Source organism: Camelus ferus, chromosome 2 (assembly GCF_009834535.1).
Source record: "Camelus ferus isolate YT-003-E chromosome 2, BCGSAC_Cfer_1.0, whole genome shotgun sequence".
NCBI lineage: Eukaryota > Metazoa > Chordata > Mammalia > Artiodactyla > Camelidae > Camelus > Camelus ferus.
The window spans coordinates 17,133,100-17,139,913 of NC_045697.1; positions in this window are offsets into that span (position 1 = coordinate 17,133,100).

Genomic DNA, 6,814 nt, shown 5'->3' on the forward strand with positions numbered 1-6,814 from the left:
ACTGAATACCATTGTATGAGCTAATCAACGTGTCTTTTTTTTTTCCTATCGGCATCTATTTACTGTCATATAATTTCCATAAAATACCACCTGTATTTATAAAAAGAATTATCTTCGTGATGATCTAGCAATCTACAAACAATGGTGATATTTAACTTTTCTTAGGGGATCAATTTTAGAATGGGGTTAAAGGATTTATAAGTCTCTTTTTCATGATGAACCAGACGGAAAAGGGCTTATTCATACATCCCTGTGATGTTAGAAGCACACGAAATAAACAAAATAAAAACAACAACAACAACATGTAATTTTGACTTATTAAAATGTAAAGTTCTAGATCTTGACATGTACTTTTGGGGGGTTTTCTTTTCTTTAATTTTTTTAAATTGAGGTATAGTTGATGTACAATATCATATTATTTCAGGTGTGACATGTGCATTTTTTTAATCAAGCAGGATGAGTCCCTACTATAAAGTCTAGTAAAATAATCACAGACAAAAATTTTTTTTTCCATTTTGGCTGAAAGGGTGGGTTAATTTTCAAAGTGATTTGATTTGGTGCCCCATGGCTCAGACGGAACCCAGTATTTGCCAAGGTCACTGCTTTGAGTTTAATCAGGATCCAGCCAGCTCACTCAGTTATGACACATGATCAAACACTGCCTTGTCCAGCTCTCAGTGCTGGCCCTGCTAGGGCAAGTCACTGGCTTAAGGATGGCTAGTCAAGCCGGTGGGGATGAGTCAGCTAACCCCTCACCACTGACAGGATAGAAATTCATAACAGAAGCCCTTCCGTTGGACACAGACTTCATAGATACACGACAAAACAAGGGTGCAGGGAGAGATTTGTTTAAAGGATTTCTATGGCTCCCAGGTAGGACCTCACAGAGAGCAGTTTGGTTTCACTTCAGCTTGGAGTCAATTCCAAGAGCAAGATGCAGTTTGAGAGAATCAATCCAAGGCAAAATTCTCACTCTTGGTTAGGATGCAAATTTCTCCACTAATAATCAATTACTTTGTAAATTTAATTTTAAACAAGGTTTAGAAGGATTATGATTAAAAATCTATATGACATACTAACCAACAAAATAAAAAAGCAAAACACAAGTTAATATTTACACTTCATTGATTGATTCCTTAATCTGTACATGTTCACGGATTTCTACCAAATATCAAGGACTGTATTAAGTAACAGGCACAGTGAACAGAAAAGACACAGCCTCTGCCCTCCTGGAGCTTATTGTCTTTAAAAAAAAAAAAAAATGTGTGAATGAGCAATTGAGTAGAAATTCACTAAATCATATTAGTGATTTATTTAAGACATGTAATTTCTCTGTTTCTTCTCGCTAATATAATTTTGTTGTTTTTAAAATCTAAAACATTTATTTCTTTTAAGTAATTTGATTATGCACTGGAGCCAGGAAGTAATCTTTGTGGATTTGAGGGGTTTTTTAATTTGTTTTTTGTTTGTTTTTTGAAATGTTATTCATTGAAATGTTAACATTTGAAGAAACTTTGATCACTGAATATCTGAAAAACGTTAACAAAATAGAGAATGTTTAGGGAAACATAACCAAAAAACATATTCACCAGTGGAAAACAGATCTTCTTACGGAAGGATAAGGAATCAGGCTCATTTATCCCATTTATCTTTGTGGGGAATGAACTCTGGAATTAGTAAAGTTCTATACTCAAGTCCTGGCTCTCCAACTGTGTATGGAGAACCTCTCCACATCTCAGTTTCCCTATTCATAAAACGGGCAGAGACAAGAATTACATAAGTATGGTGAATGTAAATAGCATAGCTTGTAATCCTTGATCACTGTTGGCTGCCTTCATGAGCAGACATCATCATCATCATCATCATCATCATCATTACAAAAAAAATTCACGATCTGATGTAATAAAGAGCCGCTTTAGAGTATCCTGGTGGTAACCACAAAGGAAGCAGGTAACAATCTATCCTGAGAAAACACTAGAATTTAAGTCAGAAGTCCCTGGTTCAAATCCTAGCTCTTCTCATGCATGCTTATTTGTGCAAACTTGGATAAGCTCTTAAATTTCTCAGTCTCGGTTTTCCCAGCTCTAAAATGGACCTAATAGAACTTATTTAATGAGATAATACATAAGAAAGGCCCACGTACATCCTACACATCATCTCATTGAATACAGGATACTATTAATTTTATAGCAAAGCACATTCTGACAATAATCTACCATAAAATGACCTGTTGTTTAATCACCCAGGTTAAAACCCCCCCAAAAGATCAACTTGAATTTCATCTCCACCATTCACTAGATGAGTAACATCGCTTACATTTTCTGGGCCCTGATTTCTGGTCAGGAAAACAGCATATTCATTGTGAAGATTAGAAATTCGACGCACAAAGTGTTCAGAGAGAGTGTGGCACATCACACATAGTCACTGATAGGTAGCTCCCCTCCCTCTCTGTTAAACCATGACTCAGTACATCTCACTTTTAATATGTATATTCCCACACTCTCAAACTCGTTAAATGAAAAGCATTAGAAACAACCTTTGGATGATCTTTAAATAATTCTTTATGGTTTGGAGGGGGGAAAAAAACCTACAGAAACATAAAATATCCAGGGTGTCAAATATACAGTATAATCATTTTGTATGATCACTGCTAATACAGTTCAATGTAAATTGCAGTCTCCGATTTGACATAATTACACATAACCAAACACTAATAAAAACTGCTGCCTTATATTTCAAATTAGTAATTATGGTAGTAAACATTAACAACATGTCAGATATAAGATGGTGATTTGTTCTGAAATGTATTAGAAATCATTATACTGTATGATAATTTTAATTACAGTCGGGTAACAAGAAAGCACACAACGGTTAGGGCTCTTGGGGCATCACGGGAACCAGCAGCGCCTCAGTTCAGCCCCAGCTCTGACTCCCTCACTTTGAGTTCAGGAAACGCACGCTTCTTTCTCCACCTTTAAATAGCAAACCCAGTTCCCGCTGCAGAATCAGTATATTCAGGAGGTTTGGAGTCATTTTTCCAGGGTTTTAAAATCCTTATTCTAGCGCTCTCAAGGCAAGGGAATTGGGCTGATGGGAATTTCTCTGTGCCTCTGTTTTCTCATCTTTAAAATGGAAAACAGGGTAGTACTTAGCTCAGAGAGTGGTAACAGCAGCTAAATTAGATCAGCCCATGTGCAATGCTTAGCCCAGCACCTGGAACATTAAGACACAGTAAGGCTTCAATAGCTAGTAGTGGTTGTTACCATCGTTTTATATTAATGTTCAGATCAATCATTTCCCTGAACTTTTAAGACCACGTTCTTAATAATAGTGACCAAATGTCCTACATTGAGTAGAAATGTGCTGAACGTTGGCTTCTATCTCTTGGGACACAGCAATCTTCAAAATTTAGTCTTTCTCCTTCCTCTCTCCATCCACATTCCTCCATTTCTTTTCACCCACTCAGCATTGTAAGTCAAAGGGAATACCCTCGTCTTCATACTTTCACCTCTCTCAAATGTCTGGCTTTGGCTCATCCTTTCACGGCCCCTGTCTCCATGCTGGCTTTCACCACAGTCTCTAAGCATGGTCCACCGTCTACCCCATGCTTCATCAGTGATGACCCTGGAGAGATGCTGAGAAACTTGACTCCTCACAAGTGAGTATAAGAGCCACAGGACTCCCCCTCCACCCATTTACAACCTGACACACCTGAAATACGATCACTAGGCTCTAATTTAGGAACCCAATGCCCTTCCCACCCTGCCTATGCCACCACCCCCCACCAAAAAACCCCTGAAATTCCTTATTCTAACATAAAAACCATTTGTGTATTCAAAACTACCTATTTCTACCACTGGTAAAGATCTCTGGATTTATCCCATTTAAGGGGAAAAAAGACTTCTAGGCCTTGCAATATCCTTGCAACACTCTTCCAGCTCCAAGACCTCCATGCACATTCATGGTCTCCTGCAAAGTGGGGGAGAACTCCCAGCATTCTGATAAAGCACCTTTCCTGTCTACATTTCCACATCGTTTCAGGAAAAAATATTCAGGGGAACAGACTGGACTGCTAATTAGAGAACTGTCTGAAACCACCATGAACCACATTTCCATCGGTGCAATAAGCAAAGACTCTTCATTAAAATCACTGTCCTCTGCAAGCGAAAGCTGTTTCAAGTGCAATAGATCTAATTCACAGGAGTGATCATGCAGACCCAGGTACAGTATTCATTATTAACTTAAAAAGTGTGCCAAATCAATTAAAAACCATTTTAAAGGGAAGGAATAAAATTTAGTTCTACCTAACTGCAGCTCAGCTCTAATTTATCTTCCAGCCACTTTCAAGGGATTTTACTTGGTTCTTAATCTAACATTCATTGGAAAGGGTAATTCTCATGAAATTACAATGGCATCTCTTGCATCATTTAATGCAAATGTTCCCATTCTTCGGAAATGGAGAGCGGCTTCTCCAATAAAGACTCCCTTCAAGGTGTAAAGTGGGAGAACTCTGGGATCTGCTTGAGAAGAAAAAAACACCCCGTTTCAGAAGCTGCTCCAATTTAAAACTCTGCCTGCATCCCTATGACAAACTGTATTCCAAATATAGGTTATTCACGACATGTTTGTTATAAGGCGAGGCATGTGAATTCCTGCCGTGTCTTTCTTTACAAACATGTCAAGACTTGTGAACCTTTAATGAAATGCAGCATTTGGGAAGCAAAGAGGAGGCTACAAAGACGCCAGAAAGAAGAGGCTCCTTTCCTGGGACTGGGACCTTCTTAGGCTAGTGATAGTTTCCATCATCAGAGATATTGTGTCGTCTCAAAACCAAATGGGGCTTCACGGGTCACTGAGATGAACCACTTACTTCAGCTTACAGATTAAGAGACTAAGGCCTGAAAAAGAAGATTTTTTCCAAAGTGTCAGGGCCGGTGAGGGGCAAAGACTACCAGACCCATGTCTGGCCTGGCCACCACACAGCTGCCTTCCATTCATGCCATAGGGTTGACAAGGCTCCAAAATAGATTTTGCCCTCTTGGGGTACTTTCTTAGGTCCCATAGGGCACCAACTTTCTGGTATTCAAATAAAAGTTCAAAGAAACTTGGAAGTGAACTTATCCCAGTTGGATATTTTTAGTCATGCTATTGAAACCGAGTCCCCCTAAAACCAAGATCCCCTGCTGAGTTTACGATTAGCCTCTCCATCTAGAACTTTATCCTTTTTCTTGTCCCACCCTCCACCCCTACTCCCCTGAGGACTGAGGAGTGGCAAAGAAAAGGGGGGACTGAAACAGAGCAGGGCCTGTGGGACCAAAGCCCCTCCATGTCCTCTGTCTCTTGTTTGTAGAAAAAGGCTTCAGTCTCCCAGGTTTTCCCTGAGTTCCAAAGAGCAGATTCAAGAAGTTACTAATTAGGGAAGTGAGGGAATGTAGAAACAAAGGAAAAGTAGTCAAGAAATAATAATTTAGTTATAAATTGTTCCTCCTCAAGGGATATACATAGCAATCTGAAACGTATCTTTGAGTTCTTCTACAGGAACTAAGATGCCTGCCCAGGTGAAAGATGGTGACTACAGGCTGACCACACACATGTAGACCCTAGACAAGTTGGAAAGCTAATGATTAGGATTCCCAAAACACCATCCTGTGACCTCACCACCAACCAATCAAAAGAAAGTCATGCCACCTGCAACCCTCACCCCAGATGTTTCCTTTAAAAGCTCTTCCATTTGGGGAATTTGGGTCTTTTGAGCATAAGCTGCCCATTCTCCTTGCTGGGTGCCTGCAATAAACACTGTACTTTCCTCCACCACAACCAGGTGTCAGTAAATTGGCTTTAGTGGGTGAGTAGAACTAGTTCAGTTTGGTACCACTACAGAAATTAGTTGGATGGATTTTACATTTGGCTTTTTTTTTAACTAAGGCCCAGGAGTACAATCTTTCTTATTTGTTAACTCATTTTCTCCCATTCACTAGTAACCAGAGGTCCCACACAGAAGAGATCCACTTCCTCATTAATGTTTTCTCCAAGTATATGGCTTTCTGAGATGGTGAGAACACAGTAGTCTACTCTGGTTTTGGTTTAAAGCAAGGCTCAACAAACTTTTTCTGTAAAGGGCCCAAGAGTGACTATGTTAAGCTGTGCAAGCCACGTGGTCTCTGTCTGAACTACTCAACTCAGCCACTGTGGTGCAAAAGCAGTCACAGACGTTGTGTAAGCAAATGAGCCTGGCTATGTTCTGATAAAACTTTATTTATCCATGTTGAAATTGAATTTCATATAACTTTCATGTGTCATGAAGCATTATTCATCTTTTGATTTTTATTCAACCACTTAAAAATGCAAAAACCATTCTTAGCTCATGAGCTATACAAAAGCAGGCAGGAGGCCAGATGTGTCTTGCCCCCGCTAGAGTTTGCCAACCCCCGGTTTAGAGTCATGAAAGCACTCACCACCTGGAAAACATCCTTTTGCTACCCAGACGCTCTCTTTATAATTTGCTAGCAGTGCTCGTCTGGCTAATACACATTTTCTGTCAAATGCACATGTTTTCCCATTGGTGTGTGATAGGAATGACTTCAGCAAGGTTACATCCTACTTGCTAGTGACTTCAATCACCCCACAGTGCTCCTGAGTGGGGTGTCTTCCTTGATGGGAAGTATAACTGAAAGGACTGACTTGATCACCGAGAAACAGTTGTGAGATTATGTCATCATGCCAATCAGACGAAAGAGAAACACCCAGTCATGGGACCGCTGATGTACATTCTACTACTGGATTTTTAGCCTTCATACGTAAATACTGCTTTAAA